At 44.7% G+C, this 19,233-nt stretch overlaps 1 pseudogene; it reads right to left on the bottom strand.

Annotated features, from left to right (window-relative positions):
* Positions 1-1,824: 1,824 nt before the first annotated feature.
* Positions 1,825-3,858, bottom strand: LOC136535133 (UPF0481 protein At3g47200-like; annotated as a pseudogene).
* Positions 3,859-19,233: the final 15,375 nt, after the last annotated feature.

The following is a 19,233-nucleotide window of genomic DNA, read 5'->3' as shown; positions in this document are numbered from 1 at the left end:
TCTAATCCTGGTGTCCTAGGGGGGAAAGAGGGAAAGCCCCCATGTGTGCAAGAGCCTCCGCGCCTCAAAGCCTGAGGACTAGGTTTTGAGGGCAAGGCCTGCCAGGGGGGAAAGGGGGAAAGCCCCCGCGCGCACAAGAGCCTCCGCGCCTAAGAGCCTGAGGACTAGGTTTTGAGGGCAAGGCCCACCAGGGGGAAGCTTCCGCGTGCACCAAAGCCTCCACGCCTCAGAGCCTGAGGACCATGTTTTGAGGGCAAGGCCCGCCAGGGGGGAAGCCTCCGCGTGCGCCAGAGCCTCTGTGCCTCAGAGCCTGAGGACTATGTTTTCAGGGCAAAGCCCACCAGCATCAGAACAAGCCCTCAAGGGGGGAATTGTTGGGACACGGTTATGAGTTGTGGAGAACAAAGTTTGGAGCAGCAATAAGAACTGATGGTTAACAAGTTTTACGAGCCATGTGTAGGGAAAGAAGGCAGAGACCTCCGCTCCTGTCGATCACCCAAGGCAAAGGGCGGGAAGCTGCAGCGAAGGTGCTAGAACGTGGTCAGAGGCGGAGGCTCTTATGGTACGAGCGAAGGCCATGGTTCGGATGACGGAAGCGAAGGCCCCGGTGAAGGCTCCCGCTCGGCGGCAGCACTGGGTCATGGGCCGATAACGGGTCGTCGACGGTGGCCCAACAGGCAAAGACAGTTGAAGAAGAAGATACCTAGACTGCCCCGGACAACTTGTATTAGCATAGGAATATTCCAGGAATGTATTGTAACCGATAGGGGGTAAAATTGTAAAGAGTAGTTCTAGCAATGTAGTGCCCTATAAAAAGGGGACTCAAACTCTATACAAAGGAGGTTGGTGAATACATTTATGAAACCCTAATTGAGCTTGGGCCCACCTTCCACATCACATACCTTCGCCCAGGGCATCCGGTTGGGCGGAGGCATTCCTTGTCCCTCCTGTTGGAAATCCCGCTTTCCAACAGACGTGATTTCGTGTAGAAAACATAGAGAACACGATTGGAATGTGTTTTCCTACTGTGATAAGACCATCTCCTCTATATATATTGGAGGATCACATCACCTCCTCTATATATATTGGAGGATCACGGCTGATTGAAAGATCCAACACTCAATCATCTTTTTTACATCTATTACCCAACTTTTATATTTTTCCAGCTCTTTCGCTATTCATTACATCTCTCCACGAGATCCACCGGCGTTCTAGGTAGCCTTGTTGATCCTAGAACAACCCTAAGCGTGCTCCTCCCCGGTGGGTCCTCCTGGGTGGTGTTCTCAGGCTTTTGCGCTAAAGGATGGACTCTAGGTTGGCCTAATGGATCTCTAGATTGGTTTAGTCGATCACTAGAGTTGCTTGTTGTGTCCCATTAAACGGCCACAAAATGGTAAATAGTGGTAAACTATTTTGTTTAGGGGGTAAACAAAAATTAAACGGTTGACCATTTAAACGGTCAAAAAACGGTCTAAACGGCCTACACGGAACGGAAATAAACGGTATTAAACAGACTAAAAAGTCTGTTTAAACGACTGTTTAGGCAAACACGAGGTAAATCTAGTTCAGTTTTATATGGATAAATTTGTATACTTAAGTTTATTATATTCATAAATATGTACACTTGATATGTTACATGCATAAATATATATATTTGATTCTTTTCACATGCATAAATATATATACATACCAAAATAATTGATTTTTAGTCAGATAAATATGTATAAATGCTAGAATAATTGAGTTAACATAAAAAAATATGCATATTTTGGTAAGATTGTGTAAAACCGTTTAGACCGTTTTAATCCGTTTAAACACCGTCTAAACCGTTTAAACGTTAAACAAAGGATGACCGACTGTTTACCGTTTAGCGTTTAGGAAAACATTAGTGATAGGTTAGTTGCAACCTAGGGCGTGCTAGTACTTGCTGGTGTGTGATTTAGATCTCAATCCAACATCAACAGTACCATTCCAATCGTTGTTTTTCATGAATATTTGATAGTATTTTCTCTGTTTCAACGCACCCGTATATTTGCTAGTAAAATAAAGGGAGTACCGTAGCATGGTCCTACACGCATACAAAACACTCTAAACTCCATACCACATGCAGTACCATTATTATTTCTAGATATTTTTACTTCACTGCGATCCCTGGTTGTAGTAGCTCAAAGCAGTATAGAGTGTTTGCACCAAGGTGGAAATTACCCCTATGGACGCGGCCATGACCCCGACGACAAGCCACGGATTGGCGGAGTACTTGTGGTACAGCAACGCCATACACCGCCGCGGGCGGCTCCGGTACAACTTGTCAAGCACCTGGCACATGGCCCTCAGGTAGTTATGGTCGGCGTCGTCAGGGTCAAACATGACCCCCTTGCAGAGGTCGGAGAAGAAGGCGGCGACCTCGCCGTCGTTCGCGAGGAGGTGCACGATGACCCCTGTCCTCGACAGGAGGTCGACGTCACTGGCAGTGCACGCCATCTGCGACATGAAGACGCAGTACGCCGTGACGTGGCTCCCGACTCCGGGGTTGTGCTGCTCTAGCGCCACCAAGTTGCGCAGGATCCGCCCGGTCTCGGCGTCGATCCTCAGGCGGGGCACCACCAGCGTGCCACTGCCGCTGTCCAGCGTCACGTCCAGGATGCAGCGGGCCTCCGTCGACCCGGCGCCGACGGGGCGGCTCTTCAAGTTCACGCCGCTGATGTAGTAGTCCATTGCCGTGCGCCACCTGCCCACTGGCTGCTGCCCGGTTGGTGACGAGGTTACACTACTTACGGGTAGAGGTGGGCTTCGAGAAGTGCATGTGCACAAGGTGCAGGAGGTTGCCAGGCTCCGCCGGCGGCGTGATCCTTTCCATCGTGTACTGCTGCTTCTGCAGGACATACTGGGAGAGGTTTTCCGCGATGGTGTCCGAAAGTGGAACAACGCTGCTAGTGCCACCAGAAAAGGTTAGTTTGTGGACTTTGTCGAGGATGAAGTATGGTATCTGGTTCTCGACGAGGTAGAACACGTCGCGCAGCACCGCGAGGACCTCCTGCTTGTTGTCGCTGCCCGCCTGGTGCTGCTGCTGGTGCTGGTAGCCAGCCTGAACGTGGCCATTGGCTGCTGGCGGCCCGTTCTGGGAGACGCCGACGACGTTGCCGAACCAGTGGAGCACGTAGCAGGCGTCGAGAAGCAGCATGCGCAGGAACTCCCCGCTCGTCATGTCGTCGAACGTGTTGGCGTAGTAGCTCCTCGCACGGGCCTCGTCGGCAGCTAGCTCGGCGAGGTACGCCTCCACCGTCTTAGCAGGAGGAGTCGCCGCCGAAAGAATGGCGTCGAGGCTTGCTAGCTTGTCGTTGTACCTCCAGACGTTGGGGCTCCTTTTCCGGTGGTAGGGGCCGATGGAGACATGCTGCGGATCGTACTCCTGCGGATCCACGTTGCGGGTCAGTTCCCGCACCATGCCGATGGTCGGGGTGCATGGTGTAGAGCCACCGAGAAGGCGGCGGTGTATGGTTAGCTCCTGCTCCAGTGCTCCCGCCAGGGATCGGATGTCCACGACAACGGTAGGGGACTGGGAGTCGCCAGATGATCGCTCTGCCGCAGAAAATCAGTCAACAAATGACAGTATATATCTGATTATTATATTCGTCATCAACTATCACAATTAGGTAGCCATACATCAAGTACTTTGCCGTTCTACTGGTGGGAAAACAACAAAAACTGAGCTGATCAGCGGAGAACATTTGTTGGCACCTTGCTGGTCTTCCATTTGTCTGCAAGTTGTTTGGCTGCGTCCCTTGAGCTAGAGCTCACTCACCTTCGGCTAGCTAGCTCCCTAACCAAGCAATGACTACCTGTTCGTGCTTCTTGTGTTTCATAGCCAAGCTAATGGCCAATTGCATGTCTATATATAGATCATTCAACACTATAGCTACACCGGAATGATGATGGTTCCACTTACATTTAACTTTTGCATTATATTCGCGCAAATAATCGAGCTGAAAGGTTCAAGGACACGCACTGCATCAAAAGAAGGGGAAAAAGTACTATGCTTTAGATCGAGCTTTGCCGAAAGCGCCCAACATACAAGTCAGTCAAGCAATAAGATGGATTAAGCTTTTTTATGGAAAGAACAAAGTCACACAAGTCGCTCTTCACAAGAAATTACTCCGAAGGTTGGGCGACCCGGACCCCCTTGATAGTGCATGCGTACGAGAGGATCTAAGTGGTCCAGGTTAGAAATTTAGGTATTTTCATTATTAGTTTAATCCAGAAATATAACATTAGCAGGTTTGTGATGGTATACATGTGTATATTTCTTATGAACACTACAGCATGCATCGACGACATACAAACAGAAACAGTAAAAACGCATATTACAGTAATCATAGAGATTAGACTGTACCCAGCGGAGGGTCCTATGCCGAGGGCATCAGAGTCTCCATTCGCACTAGTCGACATAGTGCGTTGCTCGAAGTCGCGGACCACAGTCGATGCAGGAAGATGTTCGTAGTGCAGTCCCACGAACGGATCACCAGGAAGAAGACGCCTTGACGTTCCAGCAAGAAGACGGATCCAAGAGCGATCTCCAGCAGAAAGAAGATGGACGAGCAGTCGCGGATCGCTCCCCAAAAACCTAATCGCCGCTCACCCCGTGCAGGGTTCTCAGGCGGACGGGGGTTCCGGAGGCACCTGCTCTCCCGCTACTCCGTGCGCGTAGAGGAACGAGACGAGAAAGACTGAAGGCTATAGCGATGTGGAGTCTCTCTGGAACGGTTGCGGAAGAAGTCTCGATCTGAACTGACGGGGGACACAGATATATGGCTGCGATCAGGGAAAAAGACGAAGGCAGCGGAGAATCCCAAGAGACAGGAAGCGGAAGGGATGGTAAGTGACGCAGTCTATTCCCCTCCACCATCAAAAAGTGAAACTCCCATGATAATGTGGATTTAAGTGGCAAAAGACTGGCCACGCCTGCCCGCTCGCCGCCTGCCTCGCCACGCCACGCCACGGCCACGGTCCGCGCCCACGCCCATGGCCCGACCGGCGGCGGCGGCGGCGCGCGCGTGTGTGGCATGCCTTTATCCTTTTCTCAGCTTCTCAATTTAGATGAATAAATTCCAACCATATAAGCTAAGTCAGCGTTCAGTCAAAATCCCATATGGTATTAAACCATGCAACACTTAATGTTATGTACCATAGAGTTTTATTTGATTTATTAAATATTATATGGGCCAAGCCCATATTATATCCAACAATCCCCACCAAACTCTAGGGTTTGTAACAAAGTAGTCTTAGAACTACATTTCTTTTATATACCAGTGTTTCGATGGAGACTGTTAAGTTGAACATGCATCTAGAATAATAGTTTCACTCAGTCACAACTGAACAATGGACTAAGCCTTGAATTGACAGTTTTGTGTGAGGTGAATGTCACTAAAGTCCTTAGCTGATACTGGGTAGCAAAAGGCATCCCCTCTATTTGAAGCATATAAGTCATACTTCAGTGCCTTTCATGAGTATTTAGAGATCACCCAAATCTCATAGACTGTGACCAGCAATCTGACTCATATAGGTGTGTTCCTCAAAAGATATTCTATAGGACAATATTTTTGCTTTGACAAGCCACTTGGAACACATTAAGGCAAAAGCCAGCCTGTCTTACAGAAAGGAAAGATATGCATCAGAAATGAGTGTTACTAAGGATCTTTCCTCATAATTTACTACTAGCTTGTTTCACCATCCTACTTCACGGGATCTCCGATCACGTACAACAGGTTACCACTATAGTAAATTTCAAGTGGGTCTCAAACCCATCTCTCTCGATGTACTTTCTATCACGTTGCGTGACAGACCCTTAATGAACGGATCTACCAGATTGTTAGACGTGTGAACATAGTCCAATACTATTACTCCAGAGTTTCTCAATTTTATGATAGATTTTAGTCGTCTCTTAACATGCCTTGTGGACTTCATGTTGTCCTTAGAACTGTTAACCTTTGTAATCATAGTCTGGTTATCACAGTTCATAGAAATAGCCGGTATGGGTTTTTCAACAACCGGTAAATCCATAAGGAGATCACGAAGCCACTCAACCTCAGATCTAGTAGTGTCTAATGCTGTGAGTTCTGCTTCCATTATAGACTTCGTTAAGATAGTCTGCTTGCAAGACTTCCAGGAAACAGCACCACCTCTAAGCGAAAACACATATCCACTTGTGGCATAAAGCTCATCAGCATCAGAAATTCAGTTGGCATCACAGTAGCCTTCCTGCACTTTTGGATGTCCGGTATAACAAATACCATAGCCCATGGTCCCTTTTAGGTAGCGCATTACTCTCTCAAGAGCACGCTAGTGATCGTCTCCCGGGTTTGACACAAACCGGCTCAGCTTGCACACAGCAAATGAGATGTCAGGCCTTGTTGCACTAGCAAGATACATGAGCGAACCAATGATATGGGAATATCTCAACTGATCCCTTGCTATTCTTCGATTTTTCCTCATTAGCACACTAGGGTCATAAGGTGTAGGAGTAGGTGCACAGTCACTGAACCCAAAGCGACGCAACACCTTTTTCATCAGCCTCTCCCAAATCTTTCATCTCAAAAATTTTAGATAGAAATTCCTTCACCTCCTCGATCACTTTGAGGCTGGATCCAAAGATCAGTATGTCATCAACATATAAGCACAAAATAACTCCTTCACCCCCACCATACCGATAGTACACACATTTGTCAGCTTCATTCACAACAAAGCCAGTAGATGTTAAAGTTCTGTCAAACTTCTCATGCCATTGCTTAGGAGCTTGTTTTAGGCCATATAATGACTTTAATAATTTACACACCTTGCCTTGTTGACCATTTGCTACAAACCCATCCGGCTGATCCATATAGATCTCCTCCTCCAACTCTCCATTTAGGAAAGCTGTCTTAACATCCATTTGATGAACGATAAGACCATAAGAGGCTGCCAGGGAAAGCAAAACTCGAATTGTGGTCAATCGGGCAACCGGTGAATAAGTATCAAAGAAATCCTCACCTTCCTTTTGAGTATAACCCTTGGCCACAAGCCTTGCCTTGTACCTCTCAATAATACCATCAGGCCTAAGCTTTTTCTTGAACACCCATTTGCACCCTATAGGCTTGCACCCATAGGGATGATCAACAATTTCCCAAGTTCCATTAGACATAACAGAATCCATCTCACTCCGTACTGCTTCCTTCCATAAGTCAACATCAGGAGAGGAATATGCCTCTTCAATGGTCGTTGGTGTGTAATCCACAAGGTACATAATATAATCATCACCAAAAGACTTTGTAGTCCTCTGTCTCTTACTTTTCCTGGTAACTATATAATGGAGACGGGGATCTCGATCTTCTGTCAGGTGATGGTAACTATCATTGTGGCAGAGAATCACACACAGATCTGGCTTTAGATCGAAAGATCGAACCCTGCAATCTTAGCACCATAGCTCCTCTGGTTATCAACCAAGTCACGGACCAGGTTGACCTCACCAAGAAGGCTAATCCCTGCCTACGCAATGAAGAACACAAGCAAGAACAAGAAAGAATGCAACCAAATTACAGATGAAAGATTAATCTCGCGAGTTGGGGTCTCACAAACCGAAGAACGGCGAAACTGTTTCTTGACAGAATAATATAAGTAAAACCCAAACCCTAATGGAGGGGTTGTGGCTGTTTATGAAGACTCTAGGGTCGTGCAAGACCCCTGGACGTGCACCCCTAATGGGCCCAAACTCGATACATGGTCCAACGGACCAAAAGACGGTGTCGTAGCACCCTGTCAGATTCTAGGACTGCTGACTTGTTTCAATGATTCCATGTTGATACCGAATAGCTTTTGACTGTGAAACTACTTGGATTGGCTTCCTTATCAAATGAGCTTTCCATCCATATGTGGATCATCGAAAATGGAGTCTGGATGCGTCCTGGGTGACCAGTTTAAGGCAGACTGGTCCTAGAGGCCGAGGCAGACTCGAATTCTTGTTGGACTGGGCCTCCGGCTTGTGTTGGACGTCCTTGCTGGTCATCATCACCTCCACCACTTCCTCTAAGTCCTTCATGATCCTCTCAAATGTTCCTAAGCAAGATAACATCATTAGGTAGTAGTCTATTCTCAAAAGTATGAAAAGTATCGCTTAAGAACGAGCTCACCTCTAAATTGAGTTGTCGCTTTCGAGCCCGGGTCATTGGACCTTGCATGACGGTTGAAGGATCAGCTGGTACATCCAAAGGAGTGATGTCCTCATCATCCTCCCCCTCTTGAATTGGAGTCGTCCTCGACTCAAGCTCATCTTCTTCTCCCAAATAAGGTTTCAAATCTGCAATGTTAAATGTGGGACTAACCCCGAACTTGGGTGGCAACTCAAGTTTGTATGCATTATCATTTATTTTCTCAATAATCTTATAAGGACCAGCTGCTCTTGGCATTAATTTAGACTTACGTAGCTCAGGAAATCTATCTTTTCTTAAATGTAACCAAACCAAATCACCCGGTTCAAGTTTAATCTCTTTTCTACCTTTACTACCAGCAATTCTATACTTTTCATTCATGCTTTCAATATTTGCTTTAGTTGTTTCATGCAACTTACGAATAAAATCAGCACGCTCTCTAGCATCACTATGTATTCTCTCAATGGTAGGTAAAGGCAAAAGATCAATAGGAGCACGGGGGTTAAAACCATACACTACCTGAAAAGGACTTACCTTGGTGGTGGAATGTTCCACCCTGTTATATGCAAACTCCACATGCGGCAAACACTCTTCCCACATCTTCAAATTGCACTTCAACCGCGACTTAGCTTTTTGACATGTGGCACACCGAGCCACATACCACTCTACATCTCGCCTCATCCTTGGCCAAAAGAAGTGTGTGGACAGCACCTCCTCCGTCTTCTTGGCACCAAAATGTCCCATCAATCCGCCTCCATGTGCCTCCTGCAACAACAAAAGACGAACGGAACCAACTGGAATGCATAGGCGGTTAGCTCTAAACAAAAACCCATCATTGATCATAAACGTATTCCATGCACGTCCCTCTCTACAATTAACAAACACATCCTTAAAATCGGGATCAAGCACATATTGTTCTTTAATGGATTGAAGACCAAAAATCCGGCAATCAAGTTGGGACAGTAATGTATATCTTCTATACAAAGCATCAGCAATCACATTATCCTTCCCTTTCTTATGTTTGATAATATAAGGAAAAGATTCAATAAATTCAACCCATTTAGCATGCCTACGATTCATATTATTTTGAGAGCGAAGATACTTAAGCGATTCATGATCAGAATGAATAACAAATTCTTTAGGCCACAAATAATGACGCCACGTCTCTAAAGAACAAATAAGTGCATACAATTCTTTATCATACGTGGAATAATTAAGAACAGGACCATGCAATTTTTCACTAAATAAGCAACAGGTTTACCATCTTGCATCAAAACACCACCAATGCCAACTCCACCAGCATCACATTCTAGCTCAAAAGTCTTACCAAAATTTGGAAGTTGCAGCAATGGTGCGTGTGTAAGCTTGTCCTTCAAAATGTCAAAGGACTCCTCATGTGTCTCTCCCCAATGAAACACCACTCCTTTCTTCGTCAACTCATGCAATGGGGCAGCAATGGTGCTGAAATCTTTGACGAAACGGCGGTAGAATCCTGCAAGACCAAGAAAACTCCTCACCTGTGTGACTGTTTGGGGAACTGGCCAGCTCTTTATGGCTTCAATTTTCATCTCGTCCACCTCAATTCCCTATGGAGTTACAACATAGCCAAGAAAAGAAACTCGATCCGTGCAAAAGATGCACTTCTCAAGGTTACCAAATAAACGTGCATCACATAAAGCATTAAAAACAGCACGTAAGTGATCCATATGTTCATCAAAAGACTTGCTGTAAATCAATATGTCATCAAAGTAAACTACCACAAAATGACCAATAAAAACTCTTAAAACCTCATTCATTAAGCGCATGAAAGTGCTAGGATGCATTTGTCAAACCAAAAGGCATAACTAACCACTCATACAACCCGAATTTGGTTTTAAATGCAGTTTTCCATTCATCTCCAAGTTTCATTCTAATCTGGTGGTAGCCACTTCGCAAGTCAATCTTAGTGAAAATTATAGAACCACACAACTCATCAAGCATGTCGTCTAGCCTAGGAATAGGATGACGATACCGAATAGTAATATTATTGATGGCTCTACAATCAACACATATACGCCAACTTCCATCTTTCTTAGGAACCAAAAGTACAGGAATGGCACAAGGACTAAGGCTTTCACGTACATACCCGTGGTCCAAAAGGTCTTGGACTTGCCACTGAATTTCCTTAGTCTCCTCAGGATTGGTTCGATATGCAGCTCGGTTGGGCAAGGTTGCTCCCGGAATTAAATCGATTTGATGCTCTATCCCTCTCATAGGTGGCAGTCTCGGGGGTATCTCAGCTGGAAAAATGTCCTCATACTCCTGCAAAAGGTTAGTGACAGCAGGAGGTACCAAGCTAACAATATCATCAAGCGAAAACATAGCTCGTTTGCATACCAAAGCATAGCAAATATCATCATCAGAAATTTCAGCAAAGTCACATTTTGTTGCAAGCATAACACCACCCTTCAATTTAATCCCCTCAGCCTTAGAAATAGATGTAGACTTATCCTTTTTAGGTGGGAAAATAGAATTAGCAACTTACTGATTTTTAGATTGAACATCATTCAAACTAGTAGCGCGTTCTCTATCAGCTTGTACAATTTGAGCAGGGGTCAAAGGTACCAAAGTAATTTTCTTTCCTTTATGCACAAAAGTGTATTTATTACTTCTACCATGGTGTGTAGCATCATTATCATGTTCCCAAGGACGACCCAATAAAAGTGAACAAGCTTGCATAGGTACCACATCACAATCAATAGAATCAGCATAAGAACCAATGGAAAATAAAACTCTGCAAGTTTGTGTTACCTTTGCTTTACCAGAATCATTTAGCCACTGAATATGGTATGGACGTGGGTGTGGGCGTATGGTCAAGCTAAGCTTCTTGACCAAATCAGAACTCACCAAATTGTTGCAGCTACCTCCATCAATAATAACACGTGCTCGACGGTCGCTGATGACGAAGAAAATCTGGAACAAGTTATGGCATTGTAGCTTCTCAGGTTGCTGGATTTGTGAGCTGAGCACCCGCTGTACAATAATGCTCCTATAGGACGCCGTGGCCTCATCACCAAGGACTTCACCGTCCTCCTCATCTGCATCTTGGTCTTCTTCATCCTCAATGTCAGAGGTGCTGATGTAACCATCTTCTATAGCAATATATGCCCGCTGACTTGGGCAGTCCTTCTGCACATGGCCAATGCCATGGCAGCGGTGGCACTGAATACCCGAAGTGCGTCCCGTCGATGCAGCGGATGAGGAACTCTTGGTAGGCACCTGCAAAGAATTTTTACCTAAATCTGAAGGTCGTGCGGGAGGTGCCTTAGGTGTAGCGGAAACTCCAGAGGTTGTTGGTCGCTTGCTCGCTGGAGGAGGCGTCCAAAAAGTGGTTGGCTTGGTCAGCCCCGAAGATGGTGCCGAGCGTGGCGTGTATGTGCTGGTGCTGACCTTGCTCTTGCCCTGCTGTTCACGCCCCTGCAATTCCTTTTCTGCAAGCATAGCAAACTGAAACAACTGGTTGACAGTGTTAAATTCTTTATAATCAACAATGTCTTCAATCTCACGCCTCAAACCTGAATAAAAACGACAAATGGAATCTTTGTTTTCCTCTACAACACTACAGCGCATCAATCCCTTTTGGAGCTCACCATAGTAATCCTGTACAGATTTATCTCCTTGTTCTAAACGCATCAATTTCTTACGCAAGTCTCTATGATAAGAAGGAGGAACAAAACGATCATGCATAGCTACCTTAAGTTCTTCCCACGTACCAGGTAAAGCATCCTGTGCAGCTAGCCCATTCCACCAAATAATAGCAAAATCCTTAAACTCACTAGTAGCTTGTCTAACTCTATGCTGCTCAGGTACAAGGTGGGCACTAAACTTTTGTTCTACCGTCATCTCCCAATCAAGATATCCCTCAGCATCATAATGACCCAAAAAAGATGGTATTGTGAACTTAATCTTAGCATAAGGATCATCGGGCACACGGTGATTATTACCTTGACGGTGGTGGTGGTGAACACCACCCATACCTGTCATGTTGCGGCGAAGACGTTGCCGTAATCTCTCTTGTCGGATAGCTGCTCAACCTATGTTTCCAGCGGCATCATGCACCGTGTCTTGACCATCGGTGTTGCTGCCGGAAACGTCGTTGTTGCCCGCCACAAAGGTTTCCAACTCAGTAACCTTGTCGGTTAGCATGGAAATTCGCTTGTCCAATCTCTCCATGCTATTGCCAATGTTGAGTTCAATGAGTGCATCAGTGACGGCCTTCCTGATGGCCTCATTCATCCTTTTTTGGGCATCCTCTACAACAGCTTTTAGTTGCTCTTGGCTGACACACTCGCTGAAACCCTTAGGATTGTTATCTCCAGTCTGTTCACCTCTTGCTATTGAAAACACAAAAACAGGAACAAACAGGTGAAAGTTATCCCTACCAAATGACTACGTGGTTGTAGTGGTGTCACTTTTCACAGCAAGTGGAAGCGTCTTACCAAGCTCTTACCAAGTTCTTACCAACGCAAGCAGTGGTCGGTACAACCGGTGGCTAGTTCGTGATACCTATGAGGTAGTGGTACCGAGATTGCAAGGCCCTTTGTCTGTACTGATCTGAAGAATTTGTGGAGCTTGGAAGGCAAACAAAGAGTAATATGTATATCTGGCACACAAGTCAGTAATAGAAAGTAATGCTGAATTATAGTCCAAAGTACTTGTTCTCGTTGCTGGTCTAAAGTGTTGCAAGTACCAGATTGTGACAAAAGTATGGTGGATGAAAACAGCAATACAAACAAGGAACCAGACAGCACACGCAAACACAGCTCACTTTGGGCTTCTCTATGTGCTCCTCTAGATATTGTTCCTCTTTTGCCCCTCTCTTTTTTTCTATTTTTTTTGGCTGTCGTTGTTTTTTGGGAAATTTTGACTTTTTTATTTTATTTTTTTGATATTTTTCCTTTACTTAGGAGCACAAAAGAAGTAACCACAGAAAATATGAGCTCAAACAAGTGTAAGACGTGGCCTGTGGAATTTTTAGAAAAGTAGATGAAAATCGACAAAAACCTTGTGACCACGAAACGAGGATCTTGTGACCACTTTTTGACCAATCTAAAAATTCTAAACCCCCGCATAGTCGGGGATGGATGGATCCAAAAAAATTTTCTGATCAATTTGCATATATGGAACGTCGAAAACGGAGTTCGTATGTGAAAACTGGACCAGTTTTAAGAATTGGCTCCGAATTAGAGGACAAAACGGGAATAATGTGTGCAAAATTGGTCACAACAGCCAAGATTTGATGGAAACGATGGGAGAAAACACACGAACTGGACTCTAACACGACCTAACCAGCAACAAGATCTCGACCAGGACACAAACTCAACACGACGGACTCTGAAACTGAAATATGCAAAGGCTATGGCGCGGAAGGTTCTAGGACAGGAAAACGAGTATGGCACTGGACTATAGGACGAATACGAAACACTCAAAGTAGGGAATAAAAGTGAACCTGATGGTATACCTTAGCTCTGATACCACTTAATGGAGACGGGGATCCCGATCTTCCGTCAGGTGATGGTAACTATCGTTGTGTCGGAGAATGACACACTGATCCGGCTTCAGATCGAAAGATCGAACCCTATAATCTTAGCACCACAGCTCCTCTGGTTATCAACCAAGTCACGGACCAGGTTGACCACGCCAAGAAGGCTAATCCCTGCGTGCGCAATGAAGAACATAAGCAAGAACAAGAAAGAACGCAACCAAATTGCAGATGAAAGATTAATCTCACGAGTTGGGGTCTCACAAACCGAATAACGCCGAAACTGTTTCTTGACAGAATAATCTAAGCAAAACCCAAACCCTAATGGAGGGGTGGCGGCTGTTTATGAAGACTCTAGGGTCGTGCAAGACCCCTAGACGCGCCCCTAATGGGCCCAAACTCGATACATGGTCCAACGGACCAAAAGACGGTGTCGCAGCACCTTGGCAGATTCTGGACGCTGACTTGTTTCAACGATTTCTGTTGATGCCGAACAGCTTTTGACATGAAACCACTTGGATTGGCTTCCTTATCAAATGAGCTTTCCATCCATATGTGGATCATTGAAAACGGAGTCCGGATGCGTCCTGGGCGACCAGTTTAAGGTAGACTGATCCTGGAGGCCGAGGCAGACTCGAATTCTTGTTGGACTGGGCCTCCGGCTTGTGTTGGACATCCTTGCTGGTCATCATCACCTCCACCACTTCCTCTAAGTCCTTCATGACCCTCTCCAATGTTTCTAAGTAAGATAACATCATTAGGTAGTAGTCTATTCTCAAAAATATGAAAATTATCGCTTAAGAACGAGCTCACCTCTAAATTGAGTTGTCGCTTTCGAGCCCGGGTCATTGGACCTTGCATGACGGTTGAAGGATCAGCTGATACATCCAAAGGAGTAATGTCCTCATCACTATAATGTCATCCTCCTCGGGATTTTGCACATAGGGTTCCTCAATTTGTTCTATCGTAATAAAATTTTCATGCTCATGGAGAATTATAAATTCATGACCAGTTGTGCTAGGTGCATTTTTCATGGGAAACTCATTCTCAAAAAATATAGCGTCTCTAGATTCCATGATTGTATCAACAGCCATCTCAGGAACACTAGAGTTTATAATTAAAAATCTATAACCCACGCTGTAAATAGCATAATCAAGAAACACACCATCAACAGTCTTTGGTACAAGCTTACATTTTTTGTTTATTGGCACATTCACCTTTGTCAAACAACCCCAAGTTCGCAGGTAAGAGAGATTGAATCTCTTCTTCTCCTATTCCTCGAATGGTGTAATTTCTTTGTTCTTTGTGGGCACTCTATTTAGGACATGACATGCTGTCAATATAGCCTCACCCCACCGTTCCTTAGATAGTCCCGCAGTCTCCAACATGGCATTAACCAAATCAGTTAGAGTGCTGTTCTTTTTCTCTACAATCCCATAGGATTGTGGTGAGTATGGTGGCGTCCTCTCATGAATAATTCAATGCACCGCGCAAAACTCAGAAAATTCATTTGAGAAATATTCTCCCCCGCGATCGGACCGCAAACGCTTGATTTTCTTCTCAAGTTGATTTTCTACCTCAGCTTTATAGACTTTAAAATAATGCAACGCTTTATCTTTAGTTTTCAACAAATACACATAGCAAAATCTAGTGTAATCATCTATAAATGTCATAAAGTATCGTCTACCGCCTTTAGTCAATTTGCCATTCATTTCGCATAAATCAGAACGAACGAGTTCTAATGGTGCCAAGTTCCTCGCCTCAGCAGCCTTGTGAGGCTTACGTGGTTGCTTCGATTGCACACACACCTGGCACTTAGAATCTCTGACTAAGTTAAATTTCAGGATTAAATTCAGATTTGCAAGCTGTGTGAGACAGCCAAAATTAATCTGATAAAGTTGTGAATGTCATATATTCGACTCATCCGAAACATTAATCTTGTTTACCACTTTATTACACACATCATCAAGCAAAGATAAGCGGAACAAGCCTCCGCAATCATAACATTTTTCAACAAAAGTTCCATGTCTCGACACAACACATTTATTGGACTCAAGCACAATTTTAAAGCCATCGAGACACATCTGAGAAGCGCTAACAAGGCTCTTTTTGATGGAGGGGACATGCTGCACATTCTTTAACAGCACCATCTTTCCTGGAGTAAACTTCAGAACGACCGTAGCAGGACCAAGAACACGTGCATGCGAACTGTTTCCCATCAGCAAGGCTCCACTCCTGCTGGCCTGATAGGAAATAAACAAAGAAACATCAGCACACACATGAATATTAGCACCACTGTCCATCCACCACTCAGGTGAAAGACAAACTGAAAGAACAAAAGGTAAAGAATTACCATACCCAGATGTTCCTCCTCCAGTCTCGCTAATTACCATATTTGCTGATTTCTTTTCTTGCTTATATTTGCGGTCTGGGCACGCGCTTGCCCAATGCTCATCACTCCCGCAAACAAAGCATCCTCTACCTTTCTTGTTGTTTTTCTTCTTAAACTAGTGCAGTCTGCTTAGGCTTTGCATTGTTGTTCTCTTGCATGTTCTTCTTCTTTTTATTACGAGATGCAAATGAGTTTTTCTTCTACACCATATTGGCAGCGGAAGACTCAACTCCTTTTCCACGATTGTCTTTTACTCTTGCCCTCTCCTCAATATCAATAGATCCAATAAGATCAGCCACGCTAAACTCTTGTCTCTTGTGTTTTAGAGAAGTAGCAAAATCCCTCCAAGAATGTGACAACTTAGCGATTATACTGTCCGGCCACAAACTTATCGGGCAACAGACATGGGAAATGTTCTAGTTCCTTTGCCAGTGCCTGTATCTCATAAGTCTGTTCAACCACAGAACGGTTTTCAACCATTTTGTAGTCATACAGCTGCTACATAAGATACAACTCACTACCAGCATCGAGAAACCCCAAACTTTGCCTCAAGAGCATCCCATAACTCTTTGCCTGATGTGCAAGATATGTAGTTTTTCTCATACTTAGGGATGAAGTGCACTAATCACTGGCGCCTCGAAACTAGGTTATCGGCAGCCAAGAACTTTCGCTCCTCCTCAGGAGTAAACTGTTCAGGCTTCCCCTGTGCGGCGTGATAGCAGTTCATCGCAGTCAACCACAATACCATCTTGGCACGTCCATATCATGAAATTCTTGCTATCGAAATTATTTGGCTTCAAAGCAGCAGCAAAACTACTGACAGAAAATTTCCTAACATTAGGTTTTTGGATTGTTAGAAATTTAGGCATTTTCATTATCAGTTTAATCCTAGAAATATAACATTAGCAGGTTTGTGATGGCATATATGTGCATGTGTATATTTCTTATGAACACTACAGCATGCATCAACGACAAACAGATAGAAACAGTAAAAACGCATATTACAGTAATCACAGAGATTAGACTGTACCCAGCGGAGGGTCCCATGCCGAGGGCATCGGAGGCTCCATTCGCACTAGTCGACAAAGTGCGTTGCTCGAAGTCGCGGACCACAGTCGATGCAGGAAGATGTTCGCAGTGTAGTCCCACGAACGGATCACCAGGAAGAAGACGCCTTGACGTTCTAGGATGAAGACGGATCCAAGAGCGATCTCCAGCAGGAAGAAGATAGACGAGCAGTCGCGGATCGCTCCCTAAAAACCTAATCGCCGCTCACCCCGTACAGGGTTCTCAAGTGGACGGGGGTTCCGGAGGCACCTGCTCTCCCGCTACTCCGTGCGCGCAGATGAACGAGACGAGGAAGACTGAAGGCTATGGAGATGTGGAGTCTCTCTGAAACAGTTGCAGAAGAAGTCTCGATCTGAACTGACGGGGGACACGGATATATGGCTGCGATCGGGGAAGAAGACGAAGGTAGCGGAGAATCCCAAGAGACGGGAAGCGGAAGGGATGGTAACTGACGCAGTCTATTCGCCTCCACCATCAAAAAGTGAAACTCCCGTGATAATGTAGGATTTAAGTGGTAAAAGACTGGCCACGCCCGCCCGCCTGCCTTGCCAGGGCCCACGGCCCGACCGGCGGCGGCTGCGCGCGTGTGGCACGCCTTTATCCTTTTCTCAGCTTCTCAATTTACATGAATAAATTCCAACCATATAAACTGAGTCAGCATTCAGTCAAAATCCCGTATGGTATTAAACCATGCAACACTTAATGTTATATACCATAAAGTTTTATTTGATTTATTAAATATTATATGGGCCAAGCCCATATTATATGCAACAGTCCAGTACTCCAGCGGTGTACCTTAGGTTCTTGACACACTTTAAAAGCATAATTAGTTCAATCTTGTTTACATTATTAGATACCGTCTGAATTTATCCTTACATCGCATTGACAATTCGTCTCTGTATCTATACGAACCATACCATGATATAATTAAGTTGGATCCATCAATGAGCAACAAAATGAAAATAGCGCATATATACAATACAATGGGGATATACAAATTTTAACCAGCAGTTAAAAACGCTATAGAACAGTCAAAACGTATTATAATTTGGAACATATGGAGTAAGATATTTAAACAAACAAAAATGAAAACTAAGTTGTATAATATATATGTAATAAGTTTTCTACCTCAAAACTAAGGTATGTTTCTCTTTTATCCTCTGCCATCAGGATCATCAGCAAAAGAGGACGGGCCATGAAGTATATGAATATAAGCAATTGCATGGAAGGAGTGAAAAGGAAGATTATTGTCCTTTTTTTCTGGATATATAGTTCCTTAGCTTTAGCACCTTTTTCAATCTTCTCGGTTAATCATTGTAATATGAGAGGTCACACAGCAAAGCTAACACATAATTTACTTTCCCAGGAAAAGGTATGCTCATAACCTCATATTCATATTTGAAATGAAGATGACTATTACCCTAAAAACTACCTTTACTCTAGGCAACATTTTAGAGGATAGGCCTACATCAGTAGAGAAACAACCTTTCATCCATGGCCAAAAAGTATTTAGTCCCAGGTTTCAAAATCGCAACCGTGACTAAAGGGGGGACTGGACCTTTAGTCTCGGTTTATTATACGAACTAGGACTAATTCCACCCTTTAGTCCCGGTTGTAACGGTTACCGAGGTGTGTCAGAGGCGTGTCAGTGCGAGAAGCTTTAGTCCCGGTTTAAGACACGAACTCAGGCTAAAAGTGTGACTTTTAATCCTGGTTTAGGACACGAACCCAGACTAAAGGTACCTTTAGTCCCGGTTTATGCCTCAAACCGGGACTAAAGGGTTTGTGTCTCAAACCGGGACTAAAGGTGCCTCCAGAGTTAATTTAAAAGGAAAGTGTATCTTATCTAAGTTAGATGTGTGATGGGGGTGAGATGGTAACGTGTGCAAGAGCTGAACTAGAAGGTCTTGGGTTTCAATCTCCACAACCACTCCTTTTTTTCACCCAAGAAACACCTATAGTCCCGGTTACAGGAACCGGAACTAAAAATCAAGGCATTTATTCCGGATTGCATAGTCCCGGTTCCTAAAACCGGGATTAAAGGGTGGTTTGGGAACCGGGACTAGAACTAGTTT

The sequence above is a fragment of the Miscanthus floridulus genome, unplaced genomic scaffold (assembly GCF_019320115.1).
Source record: "Miscanthus floridulus cultivar M001 unplaced genomic scaffold, ASM1932011v1 os_2558_1_2, whole genome shotgun sequence".
Classification (NCBI taxonomy): Eukaryota; Viridiplantae; Streptophyta; class Magnoliopsida; order Poales; family Poaceae; genus Miscanthus; species Miscanthus floridulus.
The sequence above is the reverse complement of the archived record's forward strand: the minus strand, read 5'-3'. Positions and strand labels throughout refer to the sequence as shown.